This window comes from Cuculus canorus, chromosome Z (assembly GCF_017976375.1).
Source record: "Cuculus canorus isolate bCucCan1 chromosome Z, bCucCan1.pri, whole genome shotgun sequence".
Classification (NCBI taxonomy): Eukaryota; Metazoa; Chordata; class Aves; order Cuculiformes; family Cuculidae; genus Cuculus; species Cuculus canorus.
In genome coordinates this window covers 33,712,688-33,730,009 of record NC_071441.1, presented here as the reverse complement: position 1 = coordinate 33,730,009, position 17,322 = coordinate 33,712,688, and the positions used below count along the sequence as shown (strand labels likewise).

Here is a 17,322-nt window from a genome sequence, read left to right as displayed (position 1 = left end):
AAAGAAAATGTATGTATTTTATTTCCTTTGCAAGGAAACAAATTGGCTTGAAAAGTGCAATAGAATCAACAAAATCGACTTGGCTATCACAGTGTGATCTGCAGAACTTACACAGAAGTTTCAGTTTCTGCCAATGATACCTTGTTGTTTTACACATAAGATACATGAATACAGGAGGATACTGAAGTATCTAGCAATCAGTAGTAGATTAAATTATCAACAAATATAACAAGGTGGCTTGATGGAAGCAGGTCAATATGGATATCCAATTTAATATTTTCAAGTTGTCCTACACCATCACTGTATAAAAATCAATTACTTTTTTCTCCAAGATTTAGCAAGATTGCGATCTCGTTTGCTCGTTACATCAATAAATCTTACAGGTGCTGTAAGTGAAACAGAATGAAGATAAGTAGCAAGATAATTCCTATAATAACTCCTACACAGATTATGGTTAGTGAAAAATCAATCTCTAGCAAATTAACTATGGCATCCTATTTAATTTGGAAAGTTTACATTCTGAATTATCAATTCCACAGTTAAATATCTTGTTTTTAAACCAGTCGTTCTGTGAAGAGGAGAGGTATGTGTCTGGCCTCCTGTGGATGAAAAAAATGTGCTGAACAAACATGAGAGTTGTTCCACATGAGGTAAACTGTGCTGTTGTTTTCACAGTGAAGTTTGACCTTCTCACTGCCTTTGAAACATGCAGAAGCTGAAAAAACTGTGAGGCAGACAGACAAATAATCAGATTAATTACGAAAAAAATGCAGGTATGACATATGTAACCATGGGATTTGAATATTTTAACTTTCTAATCAGTAGGAAGCATTTCTTTTTTGATCAGTTGACTTTTTGATGAAGTTGAATCTGAGAAATGTCAGATTTTACCCTTTTCATAAATTAGTTTTCGTTATAGCAATGTTATCCTTTCTTATACTTACTTTAATCAAAGGGATAAAAACTTATGTTTCCAAAACAGGTGCTGACTGTCTGTAACTTCATTCAGAGTATCCAGCACATTGCACATTTCTGCTATGCAGTGTTAAAGAGGGAGGACCCTGTGTGTTTTCTGTGTTATCAGTGTTAGGCAGTTGTTGAAATTTCTCTAGGATGGTACAAGCAGAGGCTACATAATTACGGCATGAGTATCTATAGGGAGACATGTAAATTCCTGGTTACCCATTCATGTGAAGACTCACTATAGCAGTACCTGCATAGACCAACTTGTAAAGATTCAGACAGTCTTGAGTTTCAGAAAAACCGCACACTAAGAGGTACGAGAGAACAGAGTCTAGTAAATGTAAGCTATTTTGGTGGTAAAAGGACTGACACACCTGTTTTAAGCCTATTTGAAAATCTTAACCAAAATATCTACAGGTAAGATCATCATTGGTGTGATTATTATCTGAAGTAGGCTTATCCCCTTTTGTTAAGTCAGGACCTATTTTGGTACATGTGATTGTGGACGCACTGTAAAATTTCCTTGTAGTACCCAGATTCATTAAGGAAAAAAATGCTTAACTAGTAGTGAAAAATGAATTCGAAGCCTTATACAGTGGTTTCACTGTACTGGCTAGGGACTCTTTAATTTCAGGAGTTAGAGACTGAAAAAAGCTCAGTTGAAAAGAAAATATTTAAAAGAACCCAATCCTGTGCTGACATAAATACATACACACTCACAAAAAGCAGGAAGTTTTCAAAAAAACCCATTATTTTTAGTGATTTCAGTACAACTATTACATACATGGGTTTGAAAGACATGCTTGTGGTAGCTAAGCAACTCGTGCAGTTTTTTCACATTTTAGGATCCAACCTTCACCCGCAGCACCTACTAAATGAAAGAGTGCCCTAATACATTAGATCTGCTTTCTCTCAAGTCAGATTTTCCATTAGTTCAAAAGGGAAGAGGAGTGTCTTGAGCAGTTATGTATTCAAGGTTGTCAATAAAAGGGCTGAAAGAATCATTTGGACCTTGGAAAAAATTGCAATAGCCCAAATTTTACTGTCAAGTACACAAACACAGCTCCCAGGATCGTACTGTCTTTGCCAGAAATGCAGTCAGAAGTAAAAGTGCATTTTCTGTTCTTGAACTTGCACTTCTGCACCTGAAAGCAGAATTTGTTTATATATATTTGTTTATATATGTTATATATATATTGTTAATAACACTTATAAATACATCTGTCATATCACCAGTGGGCTAAGACAAACTCCCGTTCCATGACATCTTAAGACGAAATGCCAGGCTGTGCAACTACAATTGATTTTAAATTTAAAGAGTCTGGTTTAACCCCAGAGAAGAGCAATTAACATAATCACATCTGTACTTACTTATCCCTCACCCTAAGCGTCATCTGAATCATATTAAACTTCTGACTTGCCCAAAACAGTCCTAAGACTCTGGCACATTTTCGATTACAGCTTCTCAAGAAAGGTAATCTTTATGTTCTTTGAGGTTGGGGATAGTGATCCTTATCTTCTCAGAGCAACAGAAATTCTTGCACTGTGCAAATTCAGAACACACTCTCATTGAGGTTTTGAGGAGCTTTACAGGACTTTGGCTCTTTCTCCTTGACTAGGCCAGGACACATTCTTTAGTTTCATCATTACCATGCTGCCAAGAATGATACACAGATCTCTTAACTTATCTGGCTCCTAACAGATTAAACTCACTGCTTCTCTGGCTGGGACTGGGCATAGATCAGCTGTTGCACAGTATTGGCCCCAGCGGTAAAGCCACAGCTGCAAATGGCTCCAGGGGTCATGTCCTTCCTTCCAGCTTTCATCACTTCCACTTTTCATCACTACATTGGTGAAGAAGCTCACCTTAGACTCAGCCAGCTGAATTCCTTCACTCTGCCAACTAAACAGCAAAAAGCATTCACACTCACAGCCCTGACAAATCAGACTTTGCGTCAAAATTTGGAGACATAACAGACATGCATAGACACACACTGTACTTCAAGCAGCTCCAGAAAATGCTAGCAGAATTATTTCAGCTGCCCTAGGCCTTGGTGTCAGAAATATTTTGTAAATCTGTTCTGAATAGTAAAAGTTAATAATTTTAGAACAATGGCTAGGACTTTCAAATTAAGATGGCTAGCCTACTATAAATTACCAAAATTGTTAGGAGGGTCTCTGATTCAACATATAACTGCTGAATGAATTAAATTAATCAAAGAGGTTGCTGGGAATTTGTAACAAATTGTTTTTATTTAGTGAGTACTTTAGGATATATAAAGATTGCATGCAGTACTTAGCTCATACTTTATACTGTGAGCAAAGCGTGGAACATTGTTATGAGGACACTGATACATTCAGAGTCTCTTTAATGAAAAAACGATTTTTTTTGTTGTTGTTGCCCTGGAATTTTTTAGTAGTTCAAATTTCATTTACTACTCAGTGATCCTGCAGAGCTCAATTTTTGCTAACCCATAATGAGAACATTTTAGGAGGCCAGAGCAACAGGAACATGGCTGAATCACTAATTCATAGGATAAAGGTGATGCAAGTTCTCATCTAGTATAACAATAGAACAGGTTCGCTAGAGAGGTGGTTGATGCCCCAGACCTGTCAGGGCCTTAAAAAGACAATGCCCTTCATAACAGGCTTTAATTGTTGGTCAGTCTTGAAGGGATCAGGCAGCTGGAAGAGCTGATTGATGTGGGTCCCTGTCAACTGGAATTATCCAAAATAAATGTTTTATGAAAACTGCTGAAACAAAAGAAACCAGAGAGTCAACACCTTCTAGAACCTGCTGCACCTTTGGAAACCTCTGGTGGATTTCCCACTGGCAATGCTTTCTTTCCCAGAACTTCAGTGAGCATCCCTTCACTGGCTTATGACATTTGCACCCTGGGATGTGGCTACTCAGGCCTTAAAGACCTCCAGGGTCAGGGCCCCACAAAATCTCTGGGCAAGTATGATAAGCAAAGGCAGACAGGGGGGGTTGGGAATGCTCACTGGAATTCATGCTGTTTGTTGGTAAAGGCCTTGAAAGCTGATAAGGGGAGCTAGCTTGCAGATGCTTACTGATAACAAGGGGATTGGAATGCACGCCCTAGCAGAAAGCTGGCTGCATCTTGTTCAGTAGTCTCAGAAGGGGACTGCACCGGCTCACAGTTCGAGGAGAAAAAAATTCATCCTGAGGAAGGCTGTTGATTTCATCTCTGAGACCCCGGCTCACGACCACCAGGAGGCACTACACAGGCACAAGACTGGAGCAAACCTTCCAGAACTAATCATAATATGAAGGGAGGAAAAGTTATGAATATGTAGTAGGCACTTATAACTATGCATGTCTTTACACCTATAAGTAGCTGTTAAGCTATGCAGTGTGCAAGCTAGGAGGAGAGCCCCCTTGCACCCCAGCACTGGAAATAAACATACGTGCTTTATAACTCATTTTGGGTTATAGGGTTTGAATTCTGCAGAACAAGCAACTCCAGTGCTTCATGATCCTCATGCGGATTTTGTTTTTCCTTCCTTATCTCCAGCCTGAACCTCTCTAGTTTCAGGAGATGATACTGTCTCTCACACTCCCTCGAGGCAGTGCTGAGAAGAGCCTGCCCTCATCCCCTTGATGCCTTCCCCAGAGGCAGCAGGGGGTGCTGGCAGGAGCTCCAACATTTTCTCTGCTCCGTGCTGAACCAGCCCACAGACCCTCCTTATTTCCCCAGCAACTCCCTGGGGTGTCAGCCTGACTCCAGGAGCCCAAATGGGACATAGTGAGGCTTGATGGGTGCTGAGCAGAGAGGATCACCCTTGTGCCTCCCAGATAGAGGGGAAAGGAACAGGCTGCCCAGGGAGGTGGATGAATAGCCACCCCTGGCGGTATTTAAAAGATGGGTAGACGAGATCCTCGGGGACATGGTTTAGTGGTAGATAGGAATGGTTGGACTCGATGATCTAAGAGGTCTTTTCCAACCCAGTGATTCTAAGATAGGCGAAGACTTATCAGAGAGAGACAAGTGCTGCCTGTGACCGCTGCGGAAGGAAGCAGGCCCCCAGAAGGATGGCCAACAGTGCTGGAGAGGAGATGTTACCCCACAGAGTAAAAGCCACAGAGTGCACTCAGCATCCATACTCTCAAATACTCTGTGAAATTAAGTTTTACTTAACCTATTTAAACAAGAAACATAACAAAAGGTAAGTAGTCATTAACGAGTTAACACTAATAACTTTTAAAGGTAATGCATCTAATGATTACAACAAAAGAATACGTATAGTAATTAAGAAAGATTAGTCCCCAATTGCCCTTATCATCATGCAGATGTGCAGTCACTAAGGAGCCCCAGTGTCAGTGAGGATTTGGAGAACCTGACCCTGGCAACTGGAAGGTCCTGTGCAGTTCATCCATTCTTAGGTGAGGTTTCCAAAATCGCTGCAAGAGGGTCCCGCTTTTATATTGTTAAATAAACAACTTGCATCACTCTAAAACAATGCAATCTCTGGTCTCAATCTCTGGGTCTCAACCCAGCACTGAGCCCTGGAGAACACCACTTGTGACCGGCCTCCAACTGGATTGAACTCCATTCACCATCACTTTTTGGGCCTGGCCATCCAGCCAGTTTTTAACCAAGCGGAGGGTACGCCTGTCCAGGCCAATGGCAGCCAGTTTCTCAAGCAGAATCCTGTGAGAAATGATGACAAAGGTTTTAGTAAAGTCTAGATACACTGCATCCACAGCTTTTCCCTTTCCCAATTCAGTGGGTAACCTTGTCATAGAAGGAGTTCAGGTTAGTTTGGCAGGACCTGCCTTTCAAAAACTCATGTTGACTGGGCCTGTTCCCCTGGTTATCTTGTGTTTGCTCTGTGACAGTGCTCAAGATGATTTGCTCCATGACCTTTCGTGGCACCGAGGTCAGACTTATGCACCTATAGTTCCTGGATCCTCCCTCCGGCCCTTCTTGTAAATGACCTTCTTGTAAACAGGCATAACGTTTGCCGGCCTCCAGTCAAGTGGAACATCCTCAGTCAGCCAGGACTGCTGGCAGATGATGGAAAGGGGTTTGATGAGCATCTCTGTCAGCTCTCTTATTACACTTGGGTGGATCCCATCCAGCCCCATAGACTTGTGAATGACTAATTGGAGAGCGAGTCTCTAACTACTTCCTCTTGGATCATGGGAACTTTGTTCTGCTCTCCATATCTGTCTGCTGGCTCAGGAAGCTGAGTACAAAGAGAACACTACTTACTATTAAAGACTGAGGCAAATAAAGCATTAAGTATCTCAGCCTTATCCTCATCCTTTGTCACTATAGTTCCCCCTGCCTCCAAGTAAAGGATGGAGATTCTCCTTTTGGCCCTCCTTCTGCTGTTACTATATTTGTAGAAACATTTTTTATTAACTTTCACAGAATTGGCCAAACTAAGTTCTAGTTGGGCTTTAGCCCTTCTGATTTTCCCTTTGTATGATCTCACTTCATCCTTGTAGTCCTCCTGAGATGCCTGCTGCTTCTTCCAAAGCTCATAGACTTTCCTCTTTTTTTCTGAGATCTATCCAAAACTCCCTGCTCAGCCAAGCTAGTTTTCTTAATTTTTTTGGCACATGGGGATGGCCTACTCTTGAGCCACCAGGATTTCCTTCTTGAAGTCCGTCCGGCTCTCTTGGGCTCCTTTGACTCTTAGGACTGCTTCCCAAGGAACTTTATCAACCATCCTTCTAAACACTCCAAAGTCTGCCCTCCAGAGGTCCAATGCGGCAGTTCAGCTGACCCTCCTCCTCCAAGAATTAACAATTCTACCATCTCATGACATCTGTGCCCCAGGCATCCTCCCACCATCACATTTTCCACAAGGCCTCCTCTGTTCACAACAGCAGGTCCAGCAGTGCACCTTCCCTACTTGGTTCGCTCACCAGTTGTGTCAGGAAGTTGTCTTCCACACACTCCAGGTACCTCCCAGACTGTTTCCTTTTTGCTGTGTTATACTTCCAGCAGACCTCTGGTAAGTTGAAGTCCCCCACAAAAACAATGGCTAGTGATTGTGAGACTTCTACCAGGTTTTTTTTGTAGAATATCTCATCAGTCTCTTCTTCCTGGCTGGGTGGTCTATAGCAGACTCCCACCATGATATCTGTCTTATTGGGTGCTCCACTGATTTTTACCCATAGACACTTAACCCTCTCATCACCATCCCTGAGCTCAAGGCAATCAAAACACTCTCCAACATAGAGGGTTACCCCATTGCCCCTCCTTCCTTGCCTATCCCACCTGAAGAGTTTACAGCCAGACATAGCAGCACTCCAGTTATGCAAGTCATTCCACCATGTTTCCACAAAGGCAATTACGGTACAGTTCTCTTGCCATACAATGACTTCTATTTCCTCTTGTTTGTTGCCCATGCTGTGTGCACTGGTGTAGATGCATTTCCGTTAGGATATTGATCCCACCACTCTCCTGAGGGCAACAGTCTTAATTCCTATGGGACTATTTGCTGTCCGTCCTGACCCGAACTTTGCATCTCTGCTGCCACTTGGAGTGCTATCCCTCACTTCCTCTGAGGTGGCAGACCAGAGGGCCTCACTAGCACACCATTCCTCAGACACTGCAGTGCCATTCCCAGGCTTTTTTCTATCAAGCCTGGCTTTGTCTCCTTTCATGTCTAGTCTAAATCTCTGTTGATGAGCTAACTTCTTGGTAAGCATCATACTGTGCCTGGAGGACAAGTGTACCCTATCCTTTGTCAGCAAGCCTGGTGATGTGTAGGCCAACCCATGCTCAAAAAAGCTGAAGTGTTGTTCCTCACACCAGGTTCAGAGACAGGTATTTCTTTCCTGGTTCTTCTTAGTCTTTCCCTTATAATTCCCTGTAATAGGAATGACAGAGGAGAACACTATCTGTGTACCAAATCCCTTCGACATTCGTCCCAAGGTGCTGAACGAATAGAGGGGCTATTCATAAAGGCTTGTGGTGAAAGGAAGAGGGGCAATGGGTATAAACTGGACAGAGGCAGATTTAGACTAGACATTAGGAAGAATTTCTTCACCATGAGAGTGGTGAGACACTGGCACAGGTTGCCAAGGGAATCTGCGCATGTGCCATCCCTGGAGGTGTTCAAGGCCAGGTTGGATGGGCCCTTGGGCACCCTGCTTTAGTGGGATGACCCTGCCCATGGCAGGGGGGTTGGAACTAGATGATCTTCAAGGTCCTTTCCAACCCTAACTATCCTATGATTCTCTGATTCTATGACTTTCGGTATCATTTGGTGACTCAGATGGGACTTGCTTGTGGGGTCTCACAAGAGCAGTGTAGAGAGGGAGAATCTCCTCCCTCTACCTGCTGGCCATGCTTCTTTCAATGCAGCCCAGGATACGGTTTGCCTTCTGGGCTGTGAGCATAAATTGCCGGCTCATGTCGAGCTTCTCAGTAACCAGCACCCCAAGTCCCTCTCTGCAGGACAGCTCTCAATCACATCATCTCCCATTCTGTATTGAAACCGAGGATTGCCCTGACCTAGGCGTAGGATCTTGGCCTTCTTGAACCTCATGATATTCACACAGGCCCAATTCTCCAGCTCATCCCGGTCCCTGTGGATGACATCCTGTTCTTCCCCTGCGGCGACTGCACCACTTGCCTTAGTGTAATCTGCAAACCTGCTCAGGGTGCACTTGGTCTCGCTGTCTACATCATTGATGAAGATATTAAAGAGCACTTGCCCCAGTACAGACCCCTGAGGGACACCACTTGTCACAGTATATGTGGTGTACAATCCAGATTTTGGTTAGAGTCCCTAATTTTGGCACATAATCATGATTTTTATTTGGTTTGCTTTGGTTGATAATTATCTGTTATTGCCTGTGTGAGGGACTCTCCATTTGTAATTGTCTGCATTATTGGTGATTGTCTGTGTGAAGGGTTAGAGTTCTAATTTGTTTAGCTTTGGAAAACTGATTTTGGCATGGTTTGCTGGTCTGCTTTTTTTAAACGAACTCTGACATGGTTTGCTGACCTGTTTTGTCTAAGATCTCGAGGCTGCAGGAGTTGTAATTGCAGCTTGCTCTAGTTTGTTTGTGATCTGTCCGCAATTGCCTGTATGTAATATGAGTGAGGGATTATCACAAGGAGGTGTTAGTGTTATAAAGAAAGCCCCTCTGGGGTGTGTTTTAATGCATTGAAAGCAATTAGGTGGCCTCCAGGGGGAACTGCAACAAAAGAAAATTTATTTAAATACTTTAATCAGTAATGGCTGTCGTATAAAGTAGATGAAGAACAATTGTCTGTTAATGGGCCATTGAATTATAATACTTTATTACAACTAATGCTTTTTCTAAGAAGAGAACAAAATTGGGATGAAATTATGTATTTGGGTGTGTTCAATACGTTGCAGAATAAGCCAGAATAGCAGAAAAACTGTGGTATAAATTTGGTGCCTAGTGATCCCCTGGTATTAGCCTCAGAAAAGGATAAAGGAAAGGTTTTAAGAAAAATGTTGTTCTGCCTGTAGTATTGGTCAGAGGTGATTAAAATTATGTGAACAGCAGATAGATGATGATGATGATGATATTGAACTAATGACAGTGCCATCTCAGTGAACCGCAAGATGACAGTGCTTAAGTAGAGGAAGTGAGTGGTGCTCATGGGGGAGCTGCAGCTGCAGGCTTTAGTCTGGTAGCCAGACGGACATGGGCTAGGCAAGGAGAAATAATCCAGGATCCCCCATGGCAAGCTGTGGGGAATGAAGGACCAGTAATTGTTAAGGTTCCCTTTTCAATTACTGACCTTAATAATTGGAAAGTGGCAGCTGGGAATTATAGCGACCTTCTAGATTGGGCAGCAAGGGCTTTCAAAATGACAATTAAAACTAGGGATCTGGATTGGAAAGTTATTGAGGCAATAATGTTTGGTGGGACAGAGAGAGAAATGATTAAGAGGGTGGCTAGATCACAAATGGAAGCACAGATCACATTGGGAGCTCTGCAGGAGACAGCAGAGAATTCCTTCCCCTCTGTAGATCCACACAGGAATCCTAATGCAGACGGAAATAGACTACTCTTGACACAATATCAGAAATGGATTTTGTGTGGGATGTGGAATGCAATACCTAAAGCTAATAATTGGTCAAAATATACGAAGTTAAATGGGATCAAAAGTAGTAATCAGCTGAATCTAAGAATCGATTAGAGGAAGCTGTATGTAAATTTACTACTACAAATCCTGATTCAGAGGAGGGGAAGGCACAATTAGCAATTATCTGTCAGGAAGCACTCACATCACATCCAAAGAAAGCTACAAAAACTGCAAAGTGCAGAGGCACAGGATTAGGGGAAGCTGCTAGATATGTCCTGGACTGCATCTAGAAATAGGAACGCTCAAAAGGGTGCTGTTAATAATCGTCTGATAGCAGTCATGTAAGAAAGCAATCATGGATGACAGAGTTACAGGGGAGAAAGCAGAGGAGGTTATGGGGCAGGTATTGGAGATAGAGGTCAGGGCGTCAGTTCTTTGAGACAGAAGACACAAGTTTGACCAGGGAAAAATGAGTGCATATTTCAAGAAAGAGGGACACTGAAACTGGTAGGTTAATGTGAGTCAAAGTATAATACACCAATTCTTCCAGTAAAAAAGACCAATGGTAAAGATTTTCATTTAGTATAAGATCTTAGATCTATTAATAAAATTGTACAAGATCTACATCTCGCACTGGCAAACTCATATACCTTATTGATCAACTGAGAATCAAGGGTGGTTTACAGTATTAGATCTAAAAGATGCCTTTTTCAGCATTCTTCTTGAGAATGAAGGTCAGAAAATACTTGCTTTTGAATGGGAAAATACTGAAATTGGTAGAAAAGCTCAGTATACATGGACTGTACTACCCCAAGGATTTAAAAACACTCCAACAATATTTGGGAAACAATTAGCCAAAAAAATAGAAATATGGAAAAACAGAGAATGATGGAGGAACAATATTACAGTATAAGGATGATATCTTCATTCCTACGGCAGCTAGTGAACATTATTTGAGAATGACTATAAGTCTTTTAATCTTTTTGGGAGCAATTGGATACGGTTTCCAGAGAGAAGGCTCAGTTGGTATGAAGAACTGTGGCTTATCTTGGATTTGAGGTACAAGGACAGTGACAGTTGGGAATGGAAAGAAAAGAAGCTATTTGTCAGCTCCCAGAACTCAGGACAGTCTGTGAGTTAAGAAACTTTCTTGAGATGGTAGAACAGTGGCAGCTCTGGATTCCAAATTATGGACTATTAGTAAAGCCTTTGTATGAGGTATTAAAGACATCTACCCCTGAGCATTTGGATTAGACTGGTAATAGCAGAGCAGCCTACAAATTTTTGAAATTGTCTTTAATAAAAGCACCAGCACTCAGGGTGCTGAAAGCACATGAAAGACGTGGGAGCTCTGGGAGTGCTATCACAGTTTCTAGGAAAGCAGCAACGTGCAGTGGTCTGTCTCTCAAAACAGCTTGGCAATGTCAACCAAAGATGGCTGGGCAGCCTGAAAGCTGCTGCTGCGACAGTAATATTGATCCAGGAAGCTGGAAATTTACATTGGGCCAGAAAATGACAGTATATGTACCACATATGGTCATCACTGTTCCGGAACAAAAAAGGGGAACACTGTCTTCCTCCCAGTCGAATGTTAAAGTACCAGGTGGTATTATTGAGGCAAGATGATGTCCTTCTTAGGACCACTTCGGCTGTTAACCCAGCAGTGTTTCTTTCTACTGACCATGTGTTGCAGTTTGAGTTAAAGTAGGATCAGCTTCGGACTCTTAACTCAGCCACTCTGAGTAATTTCACTTCTCTGAAAACTGCATGTTTTTGAGACAGTGTTCTTCTCTAAAGTGATAACACGGGGCATTGGTATGTAGAAAAGCCAATGCTTATACTTAACCAAGGACATCCTCAAGGTGGTGGAAAATGAGCTGTACCTACGAGAAGAGGCAAATAGGGTGGGTGACCCTAAACTGATCAAGAGAGGATTCCATTGTATATTTCTCACATTTGATGTAAATTGAGAGATCACAAGAGTCTTGCTCTCTTTTCCGCAATAGCTGACATCCAGTGAAGACCTCATCTGTCTGTTTGCTCCTGATCTCAGATCTGTGTGTTTCTGAATTCATTTCTTGAGTCCAGCTCCCTCTTAGCCATGGATTAATTCTCTGCTCTGCAGCCTTTGGAGTGGCATATAGTCATCGAGGGGTGAGGGCGTGATCTCACATATTTGTCTATATTTTATTACTTTCTTATTATTTTCATTGTAATCATTATCATTATAATTTCATTAAAGCTGTCGTTCTAGTTTGCAACCCGTAACTTTCTCCTCTCATTTCTCCTTCTCCTTTCCCTGCAGGATAGGGGGAAGGGGAAGTAAAAGCGGGAATTTTGGAAGCTCAACAGTTTTAGCTGCCAAGTTTGGCTGGTTGGGCCTAAACTGTGACAGTAAACTAGTGTCCTTGGGTGGACCCAAGAGGGCCGAAATGAACCAGACTGGATCCCTCCAGACAGCTTTGGAACATAACTTGCCCAGATAGCTTCGACAGCAGCAGCTCAGCTGCACGGCCTTGGCCAGGTCTGCTGATAAGTTTTACCGGGTAAACTGCCAGCATGAAGCTGCTTGTTCAAAGCTTATCAGGGCAGAATTGAAAAGTACAATTAGAAAGTGTTACAGGTTGGGTTTTTTTCCTTGAGAGCTGAAGGGTTGGAAATTAAAGTGGACAGCTAGTTTATGCTGCTTTTGAGAAAACTATTATGTTTTGTTCTTGTAAAATTATTTCTGACTGTTGCTTAAAATTATAACATACTCAGCAATGATGCAGATGCTAGTGGCCAACACATTGTTCATGGGATTTGTGGTGTTGCTTTGTAGATGGATTCTCATTACTGGTTTGTGCCTTAGCAATAGTAAGCACTGGAAAATAGCAGCGAGATCATGGGTGTCCCAACCCTGAATTATTTGGTAACATTAATGGTAGTCTGTCTGCCTGATGATTCTCTTATGAAGCTCTGTGTAGAGCTGGTTGTTCTAATGTGGCATGTGAAACAGGAGATATGTCATGGCTTACTTGGTCTCTACATCATTTTGGCAGTTATCAATTGTAAATACTGGATAATAGGGATAATTGTGATTTGTGGTCTCACTGTGATATACCTTGTGATACGTGTAGCTACAGCCTTACCTGAAAATTTGGGGTGTTATTTAGTGAGCCTTGGTTTTAAGTGCACTTTTGGCCTTGGCTGGGATAAGATTGACATTCAGTTTAGCTACAAACCTGAGGAGCTAAACAGGGGAAATTACACCTTCTCAAACTATACCAACCTTATTCCATAAGATTTTAAGCAAAATAGCTTTAAGTCATTAATAATGCTTCTCACTTTATTACTGAATACTCATATGATCACTATTTACACTGCTAACAAGTGTATTGCTTCAATAAAAGGTCCTGCAAAACTCATATCTAAGACAGCTCCTACCATATCTTGGAAAACGAGAACCATAACTACACAGACAGCACTGGCCTTCTCAAGCACAGTAGCCACACAGACAACTACTCAAACTAAACCTGTGTCAGTGTCCACAAACACTGTAGCCATGCCAAAAGCTACCAGAGAATCAGCCACTCAATATGAACTAGCTGTATTTGAGCCAAGTACTTGGATACCTAATAAGGATACGCTTACTGCCTCCACATCGGTGCCAGTTGCTCCTGTGAAGGAGTACAAACAAACATTAGGAAAGGAGGAGAAACAACTTCAGCAGGCAGTTAACAAGCACAAGGATGATGATGAGGATGGAGAAGAAACAGCTTTTATTTCAGACCAAGAGAAAGACCCAGGAGAGGGTCCTTCACAGTGACCTGAAACTTCATCACGATTGTCAGGTCCTCCACCACTGTCAATTTCATTATGACCTTTGAGTCCTGCACTATTGCCATGTTCATCACAATCATCAAGCCCTGAACAACTGACAAGTCCATCATGACCATCGAGCCCTCCACCACTGCCAACTTCATCGTGACCATTGAGTTCTACACCATTGACAGGTCCACCACAGCCCTCAAGTCCTTTGCAGTTTCCAAGTACTTAACAGTCACCAAGACTTTTACCATTACTGAGTTCTGTACGACTATTAAATACACCACCACAGAGATCCTTTGAAATCAGTGCCATCACATCATCACCAGAAGAACAATTCAGGACAATCAAAACCAGATGAAACCATCAGATCCTTATCTATGAAGGAGGTGCAAATCTAAGAAAATACTTAAGCTGTCATCAAGGTGAGCCAGTTGTTCGCTGGTTGCTTTGGTGCTGAGTTGATGGAGCTGATACCATAGACTTAGCTGGTAAAGATGCCAAGCAGATTGGACTCCTAACCAGAGATAGAAGAGTAAATATGGGACTTTGGACAAAGACAGAAATCCTTAGCCTCTGGAGATGACTCTCGACAGCTGTAAGAGACAGTATCCCTACAGAGATGATATCAAATGCCACCCAACTAGATGGAACACCATTGGGAGAGGTATTAAGTACCTGAGAGAATTGGCTTTGCAAGAATTGGTCTATAGCGCATGGCATTCAAATATAGATTCTGATGAAACGCCATGTCACCATGCTTTGTTACAGAAGTTTGTGCTAGGTGCCCCATCAGTGCATTCTCACACATTGTCAACTATAATTTGGGAAGAAACTTCTGGTGATCCAATAGTGGGTGAAGTAATTGACAAACTACAATGGTGTGAAGACTTGTGTGGATAAATCATGAAATGGCAATATATATATGTATAATTGAAGACATAAGTAGTAATTACCTGAGCAAGACATAAATGGTATGGAATAAGGGGTGGAATGTTGTGGTTTGTGTTAAAGTAGGATCAGATTCTGACCCTTAACTCAGCCACTCTGAGTAATTTAATTTCTCTGAAAACCAACTGCATGTTTTTCAGACAGTGTTCTTCTCTAAAGTGATAACGCAGGGCATTGGTATGTAGAAAAGCCAATGCTTATACTTAGCCAAGGACATTCTCAAGCTGGTGGAAAATGAGCCGTACTTGCAAGGTGGGGAGGATAGGGCAGGTGACACTAAACTGACCAATAGAGCATGCCATCCCGTATATATCATACTCAGTATAAATCAAGATTTCACAAGGGTCTCGCTTTCTGCTCTGCGATAGCTGACATCTAGCAGGTTCTCATCTGTCTTTCTGAATTCAGTTCTTGCTGCCTCCTAGGTGTGGACAGATTCCCTTCTGTCTGCTCTACAACATTGATGGTGATGTATAGTCATCAAGGGGGGGGATCTCATATATATGTTTATATTTTATTACTAATTATTTTCATTATTACCATTATCATTTCATTAAAACTGTAGTTCTACTTTGCAATCCATAAGTCTTTCTCCTCTCTCCTTTCCCTGCAGGGTGTGGGAGGGGAAGGGATTTTGGAGGCTCAGCTGCATGGCTTCAGCTGCCGAGTTCGTCCAGATGGGACTAAACTCTAGCACCATGTAGAAGGGAAACCTTAGCATTTTTGTTTGCAGATGAAGGAAGAAGTATATTCCAGCCACCTGGACCTTAAAGATCAAGCACTAGAGAGTCTAGATTGGGAATTATTTACAGACGGGGTCAGGTTTATGTGAAGAGGAAAGAGGTTGTCAGTGTATGCAGTTACCACAATAAGGTCCGTAGTGGAAATTCATGCTTTGCCATCAACAACTTCTGTACTAAAAGCTGAATTTGTGGCTCTAACCAGGGCCTTGGTTTGTGTCAAGACAACAGAGTAAAAATATGGACAGATTCTATAAATGTCTTTGGAGTTGTAATTGCCTATGGAGCCATATGGAAAGAGAGTGAGCTTTTAACAGCGTAAGGGACTGGAATCAAGCATAGAGGACAAATTAAAAAAAAATAACTAGCCTACATTCAGAAACCTACAGAAGTGGCTATTATGCATTGTAAGGCACATCAGTCTGAGAACAATCTCATACGGGACTGGGAAATCAATTGGCTGATAAAGCTCTAAAGAGGCTCCAGAAGCAGGCGTCATGGCTTTAGTGCCAGAGAAAGAGATAAAATTCAGAACAGGCTTTAACTGTTGGGTCAGCCAGGTGGTTGGACAAGATGATTGTTGTATGTCCCTGACAACTATTCTATTCTATTCTATTCTATTCTATTCTATTCTATTCTATTCTATTCTATTCTATTCTATTCTATTCTATTCTATTCTATTCTATTCTATTCCGTTCCATCCCGTCGCGGTGCGTTCCGTTCCGTTCCTGCCTAACCAGCTCTGTTCTGTGCTGTTTCGCACTGCTCCCCCCGCTACAGCGGACAACAGGAATCCACCGAGAGCCAGCGAGGAGGCCCTCTCCGCCCCGGTGCCCGCCCCGCGGCCAGGATCGGCCGCCGGTTATCCGCCCTGGCGACGCATTGGCCGCCGCTGGCGCCTCAGGCTCCCGGATTGGCCGCCGCGGCGGCGCCAGGGAAGAGGCGGGCACGCGGGGCGAGCGAGTGGGCGCGACCCGGCCTGCAGAGGCCCGGCCCGGCCCGCCCAGCCCCGGCGCAAGGCTGGGCCACGCGTGCCGGCGGGGCGGGCCCCGGCCTGCCAGGGTTCTCTGGTGGGTTTAGGGTTTTTTGGGGGGGGGGCGGCGGTTGGGAGAGAGGAGGGGCCTTTGTAGAGGGCGTTTTTGTTCTTGTTGGATTTTGGTTTCGGTTTGAGGGTGTCGTCGTCGTGTGTTCCGCCCCGCAGTGCGAGGGAGGTCACGTGCCCTGGGCTGGGGGTGGGGTGGGGTGTCCCTGCGCGCTTCCTGCGAGTCCGTCTCACTCGTCTGTGCGCTCCCTGCGGGCGTCTCCTCCCCCCTCACGCGCTTTCCTTGCGCGTTCCCCTTCCTCCCGTGCGCGTCCTCCCCCTCCCCTTGCGCGCTCCTCTCGCGCGCCCCCCCGCCCTGCGCGCGCTCCCTGTGCGACTTCGCACGGTACGAGCAGGTGTCGTCGGGCTCAAAGTAACTGACTCCACTCGGCTTGAACTCGCTCACGAAGCGCTCCAAGTGCCTCTTCCGTGAAGGAGAGGTGGATCCGAGCCGCCTGTGAGCAGAACCGCCCCCAAATTCAGGGACAGGTTAGACCTAGATGATTGGGGTTGGATCTAGAACTAGAACCCAAGCCCTTCTATGATTCTGTGACAGAACAAATGTGTCCTGCGTCTGGAATACAGACGAGAGTTTTTAAGGTGTATCAGCTAAAAACGTGCATTTTCTCACACACGCACAAAAAGGCATTCACTTGTTACACTGCGGCATTCTACAACTGGGTGACAGCCTCGTGTGTGTGCTTTCATGTTGTGTCCTCAGTAGGATCAC

The 17,322-nt window shown here is 43.4% G+C and overlaps 1 protein-coding gene across 2 annotated transcripts in view; it reads left to right on the top strand.

Annotated features, from left to right (window-relative positions):
- The first annotated feature begins 16,459 nt into the window (after positions 1–16,459).
- PJA2 (praja ring finger ubiquitin ligase 2) overlaps positions 16,460–17,322 on the top strand; it is a 33,948-nt gene continuing 33,085 nt past the window's right edge. The window contains exon 1 of one of the 2 annotated variants that reach the window (XM_054054290.1): positions 16,460–16,581. The gene's annotated coding sequence lies outside the window, so the exon portion shown is untranslated. The remainder of the gene's footprint in view (positions 16,582–17,322) is intronic. The other variant, XM_054054291.1, reaches the window with a different exon arrangement.